The following is a 13,934-nucleotide window of genomic DNA, read 5'->3' as shown; positions in this document are numbered from 1 at the left end:
TGCTTGCCAAGACTTCAATGTCGGGAGGGGAGGGGGGGGGGGGGGTGGCTATAGTTGTATCATAACTATATGTGACATGAGAGAGACTCAGTGGTTAAGGCCTATTGTACTCAAAACAAACTGTATTCGTCACATGCTTCCGAAACAACATATTGTAGACTAACAGTGAAATGCTTACTTACATGGCCCGTCCCAACAACGCAGAGAGAAAGACAATAGAGAAGTAAAATACGTAACCATAAAAATAATACCAATAGGCTATCAGACTCTTGTTGAGTCACAGGGGCTGGAAACCCAGCAGAGGCAATAACAACAGCCATTCTGTAAATGCAAGGAGGATTGATGGTAAAGAAGACACCTACCAGCTAGCGTTTATTGCTATAGACTGGAATGGTTAAGATACCCTTTTTTAGAAGGCACGGGGAAATTGGATTGCAACAATAACCATGGAAATCAATAGCCTATTCCAATATCGGTATTGTCTAGACCTCCAACATGTGTTACGATACGATAAAGAAGCAGATGAGACACTCTTTTGCATTTGGCCATCAAAGTATTGGACTCGACCGTACACGGACCTTTAACATGTATTGACAGCACTGGAACAATGCATTAGAGCTCTCATTGTTAAACAGAGGGCCCCTTATCACCAGAAAACTAACAAGCAACTCCAAGGCAAAGAGCTGCCAATAGGGATAAACGCCTGCTGCTAACATCTGTGTGCTAAGAGCAGCCCACAACCCTATCTAATAAGGGGTGAAATGGTGGATGGTTGGAGAGCGGGGGACTGAGGGAGTGGGGGAAGATGGGTAATTAGCTTAATGCACAGTGGCTTCAACAATGTTTTTGTTAACTAGCAGGACATCTGATTTGAAAAGCAGAGATGATGATTGCGCAGTCTATTCATATCTGCATTGTCGTATCCTCTAAAACATGTGAAGGGCATTGATTTATGGTTGTGTACTGTAAGACTACACTTTGAGGCAGAGTTGGCAGGGTAAGATCTAAAAGGAGATATGTTTTAATTCAAATGTCGATTAGCACAACACCCCCATTTGACACTTAACTCTCAATGTCAATCATTGAGTCAAATACAGTGTTCGGCTCCAGAGATTTGATAGGTTAGACAGAAGATGTATAGTAGCACTAGCTACAATACATATCATTGCTGGTCTCAACCAGCAACAAAAAGTGAATGAAATGAGAAGTTGCTACCATTCATCACATGGTGTGGTTCTTGTGGCGAGGAGGAATCTAGTCGATGAATGACAGCAGCTGTTTTTCTCCCAAGGCTCATTAATTGTAAATGAACAGTGATTGAATTTTCTTCCACAGAAAAACTTGGCCTGGCTGGGCTCTGTTGAGGAGGAGACACAGAGGGACAGACAGGTTTACATTAGCTTTTGCAGCAGTTTGACATTTGTGACACTCGTTTTATGAAACTAGGTGTATGTCGCGCGTCACTACTTCACAGGAGAGCCATTTGAACATAAACTTTAAAAAATATATATATCATTTTTGGGCAGAAATGCTTTTTGGAACATGTGAACTTTCACGTGCCTTAATAACAAACTTGTATGCCATCTGTAAATACGAATAAATACGAATAGTTGGTTTAGCCACCGAAAAAGACAGGAACCTTTCCACTAGCCATGATTGGCTGAGATAAAGTCTGAACATGCAGAGAGATGAGTTTGTAGCACGCTTCTGTCTATAACATGAGCTGGTCAGTACGTGTATGTCATTTCCTTTGTAATGCTGCTTTTTTGAAATATATCACATAGTAGAACCACAAAAGTGTTGCTCTCCACTTTCTGGAAGACCCCGTTTTGAAATCAGTGGAATGCCTGGTGCAATTAAGAGTATGATAGCTAAGGAGATGGAGAAAAATCTCACGTTTAAATGCAAATATGCAGAGGGAGTCGAAAAGAGAACACAGAAGGCTGTTGTAAAAAACACTTCGGATAACATCTTCAAACTAAGGGCAACCATGGCACCCGTGACAGAGAGGGAGAAGCATCCATCCATGTATACGGGTAAGATAGTCTAGCTAGCTACATTTTCAGATATTATACATTCCTAATTTTGTCAAAGTCGTTTTCGTTTAAAGTTCAAACTTACTGTTAGCTAGCTAGCTAATGTTAGCTTGCTGGCTTGCTAGCTAACGTTACATTACGTGTATGATCTGTGTAGTAATATTAATTGTTTCTCAGAGCCATTTACATTGCTAGTTATAGCCTAATGTTAGCTAGCTAGCTAACATTGAACCTGGTTGGTTAGCTACCTGCAGATTCATGCAGGGTAGTAATGTTATGAGTTGGGATTATGGTTCATTGTTTAGCTAGCTAGCTACATGTCTAAACAAAAGACTCCACTATGCAAGTAACTATTTCACTACACCGTCTGTATCCTGTGCATGTGACAAATAAAGTTTATCAAATGAAATCATAGTATGTGTTTACTGGAGACGGTAATGTGAAGAACATGACCTGCACCAAAGTCAAATTAGGATATAACGTTAGGCCAATGAGACAATGTCCAAGTGAAAAAATTATCTGGTAGAATGCCCTGCTTTTATTTAGTCACACTCACAACCGTAAGCTATTTTCTGTAATTGGCTCAACATTCATTTGTAAATAATGATTTTGTTGTGAGTTTATTTTCCTGTAATAATGAAAACAAATTAGCTAAAGTGAAGACGTTGTCAGCTATATGATAATTATTTGAACTGGCTAGCCAGCTAACTTAACATTAGCTAGTTAGTTAACAAGCTAGAAACTAACCAAAACATTGTTTAGAAAGTTTATTTTAGTAGCCTGGTTTGATAGATTGACATATACTCATTTCATTTTTAAACAGGTGGGTTTATTGGTGTTAAAATACACTAGTTATTATTATGATGTCATGCAGCCTGTAGTTTTTGTGTTTATACTTTTTCATAACGACAAGTTTGATGTCGGATGACAATAGAATGTTCATGGTGTCACTGCAACAACTGTCCGTAGATGTAGTATAAACCAACCTTTAGTCTTGAAATCTTTGGTTGGTTAGTACATTACATGGCCTCACATGTGAATCCTTAAAAAGATGGGTGGGGCTAAGGCTTAAGAGGGTGTGAACGATGCTGAATGGGTGTAGACAAAGAAGCGCTCTCCAGTTGGTTCACCAAAATATTCAAGGGCCATTTTCTCAAAGTGAGGTTGCACGTTTATCAACTTTCAAACCAGAATTACTTAATTACCAGAATTACTTTCCCATTGTTCCTCAACTGTAGTGTATGATATACCATTTTCTAGCTCTGAGTCTTTACTTTTATCCAATGTAAAAAATACAATTTCAAATTTTGTAACATAAGACCGAATCGATCTGGTAGGTCACATCTACACCTGTTTATGTTCAAGAAGGAATAAGGCAAGGAAAGGATGAGAAAGGGGATTATTTTTTAAATTATACATTATAATATTTTGTAATGGAAAATGTATGGAAACGAGAACCAATGCTGTGGGTAACTGGAAATGTATAGTGTTTATCATTATACACTGCCCCTAATAATGTACATTACATTACGGGAGGTCTGAGTTCTTTTCCATTGATGCAACACTGTGGTTTGGGCTGCAGTTAATTAAGAAGAAAAGTCAACCTAGATCTGTAGTGTGTGCATCCTCTCCCTTGAGCTAAAGGGTTAATTATGATGAAATAGACATATTGTCCCTAAGATCCATTTTAGAGTCACATAGAATATCTGCCACATGAATAAGGTATGAATAATGGGCACGAATGTATACACGCGCACGCACGCACGCACACTTACACACACTCACAGGTATATTGTGCATAACTACCTGCAAAGGACAACACATAAATAATTGCACAAATAAATACATTATCTATATGATACTGAGCTAGGTGTGCATCTCAACCCTCCACTCAGATGCTTCACCCAAAATTCAATATAATCATCATATGGGTCAATTAAAGATTGCTGAGATTAAGCTATTCATAATACAGCATAAGTAGCAAAGAAAAAGGTCCTGGCTTTACCCTTTTCAATTCATTCTAAAGGGTTCGCTCTCGGGTTTCCATGACAGCTGCAAATGTTAATGAATGTGCAAGTGGTGCATCAATGTACAAGAGCCCACTGCTGTGGCACGGAGCAGTGATGACTCAACCCACTTCTCTCATCTTTGAATGATTTTTTCATCCAGTCTTCTCCGAGGCCAACAACTCTCTCGATGGGCCAGTAGTTGTGAGAAGTGGTCGGGGAGCAAGGCAAGTCAACAGGAGGTTGTTGTGTACTCTGATACAGAATCGGACACTTGTGTTCCAACTGGGTCATCATGGCTAGTGTCATATTATCTCATGAACAATACAGGCACTATGGCTAATCAGATGTTAGCCTGAAATGAACAATCAGAGTTGGGTCACCTCACATACACAGAGCGTTACTTTCTCTCCTCCACTGTTGTGTTCCCCGCTTATGCCGTAGAGAGTTCCTGTGAGATCACAGACGCCAAGCTCTTCTGGGCGGTTCCGTCATACTGTACGCCGAGAGAAAGGAAGAAGGCAATCACGGCCCTACCTCACTGAGGATCAGAGCAGCAGACCCAAATGCTTTTGATCAAGCCCTGCCTTTAGGGAGGGGGTAGGGGGAAGGGGGGAGGGGTCTAGTCAGGCATGTCTGCACATTGGAGACCAAGCCCTGCCTTTAGGGAGGTTGGGGTCTAGTGAGGCATGTCTGCACAGCGGAGACCATGCTTGAGACACTCAGCATACCACACCATTGTTGTAGCTACGACTGTATTCTGCAATTCTAGCTTGACCCTTTAGTGAGAGTCTGAACAATGCCTGAATGAAAACTCTTTGGTGGAAATGCAGTTACTTGTGTATACTGATGCAAGAATTTCACTTGGTTGTTTGGATTACATTATAATGTACTGTATTTGATTATTAAATGAATCAGCAATATGAATGCAACCGACCACAGGTTAAACGGAAACTTCAGACACAATAATGAGGATTTCTGATCAGTGATGCAGACAGTGTCATCTGGTTAAGAGGGAGACAACAGTAGCACTCTGCTAATAACCACTGCCATTAGCCACTGGAGTCTGAGGAGAGACCAGGCAGGAGCAACCACAAACCAAATGGACTTCAGATGGAGGGATGAAGCAGAAAACAAAATGGAAGGAGAAAGAGGTGGGAAGAGGAAGGCTGATTAACGTAGAGAGTACTGTATAATAAATCAACCTTTAAAAAGGAAATGTAATGCAGTCAAATGGAAATCACCCAGCAATGGAGTTTTAATTGCTATGCAAATGCTGTCTATGCCTCCTGAGGCTCGATATGTAGGCCCTGCTTCTCACTGCTCCAATCACACCACAGCAGAGCAGACACTAGCTCTCTCAAACTCTAGGCAGAATTCTGATTTCTCCCTAGAGTTCAGAGTGGCTAGCTTCACCCAAGCTTGGCTCCATGTGAACTACAATCCTGACACTGTGTTTTACCGTTTACTAACGTCAAGATACGTTTTCGAAACATGGCTTTCATATCAGCAAAAAATGATATTTCAAATAAAAAAATATACAATTACTGTAGGAGATTTGCATCCATATGCTGTGTGTGTCTCCAGTTGACGAACTACACTTCCTCCCCAGTTATGCTGACACATCGGTGTACTGAGCACGCTAAATAGCTAATTAGCACAGGGGGTCGCCTCTGTTTTTTGTCTGTCTTCCGTAAACAAGCGCTGTAACATGGAGATATGGCAGTGTGGGAACACTAATCCTATGACGGTGTGTAGTAATTGAACCTTTTGTTTTTTTGAAAATGTATTCTCGCTGATATGACAGATACGTTCCTTATGTGTCCAAAACCCGCAAGCGATGAAGAAGATACCTTCATCAATAGGTTCTAAAGTTAGTTAGCATCTATGAATGGGCTAAGCAGACACCCTCTCCCTTCATTAAACCACTATGTTGCTATTACTGCGTCCGACACATTGACGTCATCATTTTCACTGGTCCCGTCATTTGGGATGACATGTTAAACCGAGGTCCTCCTGACTATAGATCCCAAACACTTGGGATCTATTGCACTTATTGCAAGTGTCCTGGCTACATTCCCAATCTAGCCCTCATATCATTGCCACCTAATCATCCCCTGATTAATTGGCATTTGTCGCTCCTCACCTCTCCACTGTGATAGCTGATGTGTGATGATGAGCTCTGGGACAGAAATGCCTGCACAGGCATCACTCAGGAGGGTGCTACACATTGATAGTGGATGAGGTGAGTTTTCCCATACAATGTGAAGCATTTTGAGCTCCTGGTGGAAAAGCTATGTAAAGCTATATAAATAGCTAATTTATTACTCTATACAAACAACACTGTCAGCTATCCCACAGGAGACGCTATACAATACAGAGACATGGTTCTTCTATAAGAGCATTTAATGAAAGTGCCCTCTAAAAAGCCAGATAACTTCATTGAGCAGTGGTAATGCAGTTAGTGTGTTGCATATCTATTTGTTTTTGAGGAAGTCGTTTTTGTGCGTGGAATGGCAGCCATCCATCAAGCAAGCAAGAGGAAGCAGTCAAGACCAGGAAGTGATGTTCTGTATCAGTGAAGTCAGGTGACAGCAAATCCATATCCCAGATTACAGCTGCCCCATTTAAGAGAAGAGGTAGAAGTGGAAAATACAGAAACGTTTTGGAAAATGAAGTACAATCATACAATTAAACCCAAATGTGCAATTTCAATCCCTAGCATTCTTAATTCAACTCTCAGTAATACTTTTAAAATCTCAAGCTTCTAACAATTGTGTTTGCTGAACATAGTTCTGCCATTTAGTAAAGTAAACAAGTATGTATGCCAAAGGCAGAGCCATGGGTTACAGAGTTTAGAGTGCTTCTTATGGTGGTGATGCAACCCAGACAGTGGCTTATGCACTTTCCTGTATGTATGGGGTGACATGCATGCATTACTCAAAGCTATGGGGAATAACAATGAAGTCAATGTCTAAAATTACATCCACAGCATTCGAATAACATGTGAAGCAGTAGCCTATTTGTTCACACTACGCTGAAGCTACTGAACAATTAAAGCATGACCCGTGTACCCTGACCATCAGGATATGGAGTGGATATATTTTCAGGATATCTTCCCATTCATAGCAGCAGGGTACGAAGTCCAAACCGATGCCCATTAGGTCCAAATCATTGATGTCAGAGTCATGTCAGGATTAGCTTGACGACTCAAACTTAATTATTCCGCTTGCTCTATGTTCGCTACATACTTCAGTCTGAGACTGCCATCGTTGAAGTCATTTGTGGTGGCGTCAAAAGGATGTCACCGCAAAACAAAGTCATCAGCGATTGGATCATTTCTAACCAATCAGAGTATCAAAGCCAATAAAACATTTTCAAAACGCTGCTTTAACTACGTGTACTGGTCATGGCTGTGAGAAGATGTTTTGGGGTGTAACTTGTCTGTGTTCTCTAAGAGAGGCTGCAGGGGAGGGAGAATTGAGCCGCAGCAGTTGGAACCTAAATTATTTTCCAATTGTTTTGTTCCAAACAGAACCATAATTTTTTTTCGTTCCATTTCACTGTTCTGAACAGCAAAATAAAGTTCTGAATCGGTTCGAACTCCAAAAAAAGTAATGGTTCAATTGTTCTTTTCAGTTCCTTGTGAAACCTCTGAAATTCACAAAAACATAAACGCAACATGTAAAGTGTTGGTCCCATGTTTCATGAGCTGAAATCAAAGATCCCTGAAATGTTCCATACGCACAAAAAACTTGTTTTTCTCAAATTTTGTTCACAAATGACTTTACATCCCTGTTAGTGAGCATTTATCCTTTGCCAAGATAATCCATCCACCTGACAGGTGTCACATATTAAGAAGCTGATTAAACAGCAGGACCATTACACAGGTGCATATTGTACTTGGGACACTAAAGGCCACTTTAAAATGAGCAGTTTTGTCACACAACACAATGCCAGAGATGTCCACCAGAGCTGTTGCCAGATCATTTTATGTTAATTTCCCTTCCATAAGCCGCCTCCAACCTCGTTTTAGAGAATTTGGCAGTACGTCCAACCGGCCTCACAACCGCAGACCGGGTGTATGGTATTGTGTGGGTTAGAGGTTTGGTGATGTCAATGTTGTGAACAAAGTTCCCCATGGTGGCGGTGGGGTTATGGTATGGGCAGCCATAAACTATGGACAACAAACACAATTGCATTTTATTGATGGCACTATGAATGCACTGAGATACCGTGACCAGATCCTGAGCCCATTAGGGCTCCAGAGTGGCAAAGCGGCCTAAGGCACTGCATCTCAGTGCTAGAGGCGTCACTACAGACTCTGGTTCGATCCCAGGCTGTATCACAACCAGCCATGATTAGGAGTCCCATCGGGCAGCGCACAATTGGCCCAGTGTTGTCCGGGTTAGGGTTTGGCCGGGGTAAGCCATCATTGTAAAAATGTGTTCTTAACTGACTTGCCAAGTTAAATAAAGGTTCAATTGTCGTGCCATTCATCCCCCGCCATCAGCTCATGTTTCAACATCATAATGCATGGCCTCATGTCACAAGGATCTGTAAACAATTCCTGGAAACTGAAAATGTCATCATGCTGAACGACAGCATGTTCCAGTTCCTGCCAATATCCAGCAACTTTGCACAGCCATTGAAGAGGAGTGGAACCACATTCCACAGGCCACAATGAAATCTATGCAAAGGAGATGTGTCGCGACGCATGTGGCAAATGGTAGTCAAACCAGAAAATAACTGGTTTTCTGATCCATGCCCCCTACCTTTTTTAAGCGACAGTATCTATGACCAACAGATGCATATCTGTAATCCCAGTCATGTGAAATCCATAGATTGGACCTAATGAATTTATTTCAATTGACTGACTTCCTTATATGAACTGTAACTCAGTAAAATATTTGTAATTGTTGCATGTTGCATTTATATTTTTGTTTAGTATACATTTTTTTAAACATTTAGCTCAACATTACATTTTTTCACCAATCAGTGTGGATAGAGCAACATGCCTTGGAGCAGGCTGGATATAGCTAGTTGTTTACATGGGGGAAAATGCCCAGAATGTAAAAGAGCATTATTTACCAGTTCCCAAGCTTTTAAAAGAACAGTTATTTTCTGGAACAGTATAGATCACTTTCGTTCCCAGTTCTGATTCTGTTCCTCGAAAAATGTGATTCTTTTTCAGCTCTGTTCCCTAAACCGGTTGCAATGATCCATGCCTGGCAGTCATCTGTCACCAGCCTCAGTCGACTGGAAGAGCAATGCAGGCATTCCATTCTCAATCAGTCTGCACTAATGCCTCTATATACCTTACCTGTTTTCACTTGATCGACTGTATGTACGACTATGAGTCCACTTTGGTTAAGACCGCTTTTGCTTTTCATCCTTCCCTCTTTGCATACATTACATATTGTATAGGTTTATATTGAACTAAATCTGATTTAAATTAGTATGCAGTTAACAATCACACAGCACTGCTGTCATTGGTGATGTGGTGATGAACAGGTTTGAGTTTGGAGGACCTAGACTGGGGAATAAAAATGCATCCACTTTGGGTGCTGTTGCTAGGTTACATTCAGTTTAACAGAATAATGACATGACCTGGTTTAAATTGTTGAGAAACATGCCTCTGCTATTTCTATTTTTAAAAGTTGTGAAGATGTGGCAAAAACTCATTATATAAAATACATATCCACTAAAGATGGAAAAAATACAGGAATTTGTATGTCTTCCTCGCCTCCTCCAAGCTGTCGTATTGCAAGGCAAAGCAAAGACAGGGCCAAGAGTGACAGATGCTACCTGTTTTAATGGGTATATACATAACATTAGTTGGGCTAAAGCCTTGTTTTGATTTGTGCCTGCATGAGTTTCTACCACCGGGCATGTCAAATGACTGGAAGTGACTGAATAAACGTTACTCAGAGAGCATCCCCTTATCTCTGAACATCACATTATACCTGTGGACAGATGTCCTTGGAAAAGCAGGATGGGAGCGAGAGGCAATTCATAACTAAATGCATTACACGCCTCCAGACTGGATGACTAGCTGTATTGTGTAATGCTCATATCTAGCTGGAAAACCACAAACACTCTTTATTACTTTATAATAGTCAGCCAGATAGTTGCCATTTAGCTGATGACCCGTTGTGGGTCATCATACAACACACTTTGAAAGTAAAAATTTCACCACTGAAGGGTTGAAAAAGCCCTTGCAATTAGGTTATGTAATTCAACATATGTAAAGCAACTGGAGACGTTCACACCAAGGATAGACAATAGAGTACACAAAACAAATAAAACTACATACAGTTACATCCCCATCCACTTGATATGCTCAAGAGAAGGGTCATTCCACGAAATGAGTGCCTTTTGCGTCCCTTTAATAATTTAAGTAGAAATTGTGCACAGATATTGAATTTTAACCCTTGGATAAAACCACCTAAATTATATTTTTTCAACTTGAAATGTGATGTCTTTTCCTAGAGTGACGCCAACATTAGAAAAAGTGAAACATCGCCTTTGTTCATATTTCCATGAAAGCTGTACACCACCAGGGTACAAAGATTGTCTTAGGGTCATTTTTCACCTGGCAGTTATAAAATAATTTACACACCACAAAAAACACAGGTGCAGGTGACAGTCCCCCCAGTTCTAGCTTTGCTGAAGCCATGAGTGCACGTTTCAGAGCCCAACAGGTCGTAGATCTGATTTTTTCAGATGTCCAGGAGGAACGTACGTACATCTGCAAAGTCCATGCACACACACTTGCATACTGTCCTACATGTGCTAATTAGAGTTGAATGATTTATGTTCTTCACGTTTTGTTTCGTATCTATTATCTTATTTTATTCTTATTTATTGTTGTTGTTTACACACCTTACTGTGTGGGGGTAATGGTACAAAAAATGGGAGAAGACTAGTATTTTGTAGTTGAGTTCCTCATTGTACAGTATATATAAGTGCTATCTCTTGCTAAAAAATGTATGTTTACACCTATGCAGTACCTTTAGCAATAATACAAATAATACTAAACCTCTACTTTAGTAAAGAAAAGGTGTGTTGTAATAAAAACGAGTGGTCCACTGATTAAATGCAATCTTTTTGCATTATGAAGCGGGAAAACCAAGTTTTTCGCAAAGTTTGTGATGAACGACAGGTTGTTTCTTCATGCAAAAAATATTTGGGGTTTAAAATTCAACTAAGCTGCTTTATATTAGGGGTTAAGTGAAAGCGGGTAATTTTTTACCCTTAGGACAAGGGGAGTATACCGAATGTTAAGCATACACAAGGGGAGTATAGCGAATGTTAAGACTACACAAGGGGAGTATACCGAATGTTAAGACTACACAAGGGAGTATAGCGAATGTTAAGACTACACAAGGGGAGTATACAGAATGTTAAGACTACACAATGGGAGTATAGCGAATGTTAAGACTACACAAGGGGAGTATAGCGAATGTTAAGACTACACAAGGGGAGTATACCGAATGTTAAGACTACACAAGGGGAGTATACTGAATGTTAAGACTACACAAGGGGAGTATAGCGAATGTTAAGACTACACAAGGGGAGTATACCGAATGTTAAGACTACACAAGGGGAGTATACTGAATGTTAAGACTACACAAGGGGAGTATACCGAATGTTAAGACTACACAAGGGGAGTATACCGAATGTTAAGACTACACAAGGGGAGTATACCGAATGTTAAGACTACACAAGGGGAGTATACCGAATGTTAAGACTACACAAGGGGAGTATAGCGAATGTTAAGACTACACAAGGGGAGTATAGCGAATGTTAAGACTACACAAGGGGAGTATACTGAATGTTAAGACTACACAAGGGGAGTATACCGAATGTTAAGACTACACAATATAGACCACATAGAAAATTCTATGGGGGGGGGGTGCTTAGGGTCGTTGTCTTGGCTGTGTGCTTAGGGTCGTTGTCCTGTTGGAAGGCCATGAGGTCGAAGGTTTCACACCCTGATCTGTTTCAGATAAGGGTGTGACACAGATCAGGGTGTGACACTTTCGACCTCATGGCTTGGTTTTTGCTCTGACATGCGCTGTCAGCTGTGGGACATTATATACAGTGCATTCAGAAAGTATTTAGACCCCTTGACTTTTTACACATTTTGTTACATTACAGCCTTATTCCAAACTTTAAAAAAAATCCTTCATCAATCTGCACACAATACCCCATAATGACAAAGCAAAAACTTGTTTTTAGAATTTCTTGCTAATTTAAATGAAATAAAAAAACATGAATGAAAAACATAAGGCTGTAATGTAACACTGTGTAAGGACCAATACCGGAGATGAGAAGCAGGTAAGGGGAGTCACCAATAAGGAACAGACATGAAACAAGACAGGCACAACGTCAGCACACTATACAAGGACATATGACAATCAATGCAGCAGCGGTGAACAGAGATGGGGAACTGACAAATATAGGGGAGGTAATAAACAGGTGATTGAATCCAGGTGATTCCAATAATATGCTGATGTGCATGAGTGGGAAAAGCAGGTGTGCGTAATGATGGTGGCAGGAGTGCGCAATGCTGGAGAGCCTGGCACCCTCGAGCGCCAGGGGGGAAGAGCGGGAGCAGGCGTGCATATATTTACATAAGTGTTCAGACTCATTGCTATGATACTCGAAATTGAGCTCAGGTGCATCCTGTTTACATTTATCCTCCTTGCATGTTCCTACAACATGATTGGAGTCCATCTGTGGTAAATTCAATTGATTGGAAATGATTTCGAAAGGCACACACCTGTTTATATAAGGCTGGCTCAGAAAATAATCACAATTTTTATCATTCTAACCAACTTGGAGGGTCACTCCTACATATTATATCACTCACACATGATCCTTTGGCATAATTATGGATATGAATGTCATTCTCTTTATGGTGCAATATCCTTCTTTTCATATTTGGGTATTATCCTACACACTGGCTATTATTTAAATAATCTCCACCCCCAAACAAGACAAAATTTGGTTGGATCAAACCTGAACCAATCACAGACATGTATGTTTCAAGTTTGGATATCACAGTACATCACAGTAGAGTAGAATACAGTAACAGTACAGTAAAGTAGAGTTTAGTACAGTATAGTGCAAAACAGTACATTATACTACTCTCTTCTACTCTAGTGTGCTCTACAGTACTGTACTCTACTGTCTGGACTGGACCAAATCTGAACCAATCATGGACGTCTATGTTTAGGCCAAATCATGGCCGGTCCGGACTGGACCCAAAAACTACGCCTATGTACTTTGAAAATCAAGGCCAGGGCAGACTGAATTTCAACTACTTTTCAACGTTCATGGATGTCAGGTGTCGGTCGGGGCTCAGGGGTAAGGATGCTGGTTACAGTAAATGGAAAGAAAGGGTAGTATGGGTATGTGTCAGTAATACCCCTGAGCCGGGAGAGGTAACATTAACTAGATATAGAGAAGGCAGAGCGAGGGAGTGAGAGAGTTAGGGGTTGTCCAAATGGTTTTCCCATTGACCACCAGACGACAGAAAGAGAAAGAAAACAGTTATGAGCTGAACATAACAGTATGCCAGTAGAAGATGAGGACAGTAGCAGGTGACCCAACTGTGGCTTGTCACTACTATGATTCCCCAATTGTAGCCAATTCAATTGCAGTCATTCTGTTACCAATTTGGCAACAGAATTCTGAATTTTAACCACTTAATAATTCAGAAACAACTAAATTCTTATCAGTTAAAACACTATAACTAACTGGTAGGTCTACCTTTACTATTACTTCTGTGAAATAAGAAAATATCTTAAAGATATGTGGGTTTTTGGTAACAGAATGACAAGACACAAGAATAATCAGTAAATGGTTTATAAGGTGCTACATT

The sequence above is a fragment of the Oncorhynchus kisutch genome, linkage group LG11 (assembly GCF_002021735.2).
Source record: "Oncorhynchus kisutch isolate 150728-3 linkage group LG11, Okis_V2, whole genome shotgun sequence".
NCBI lineage: Eukaryota > Metazoa > Chordata > Actinopteri > Salmoniformes > Salmonidae > Oncorhynchus > Oncorhynchus kisutch.
This window is presented reverse-complemented; position numbering follows the sequence as displayed.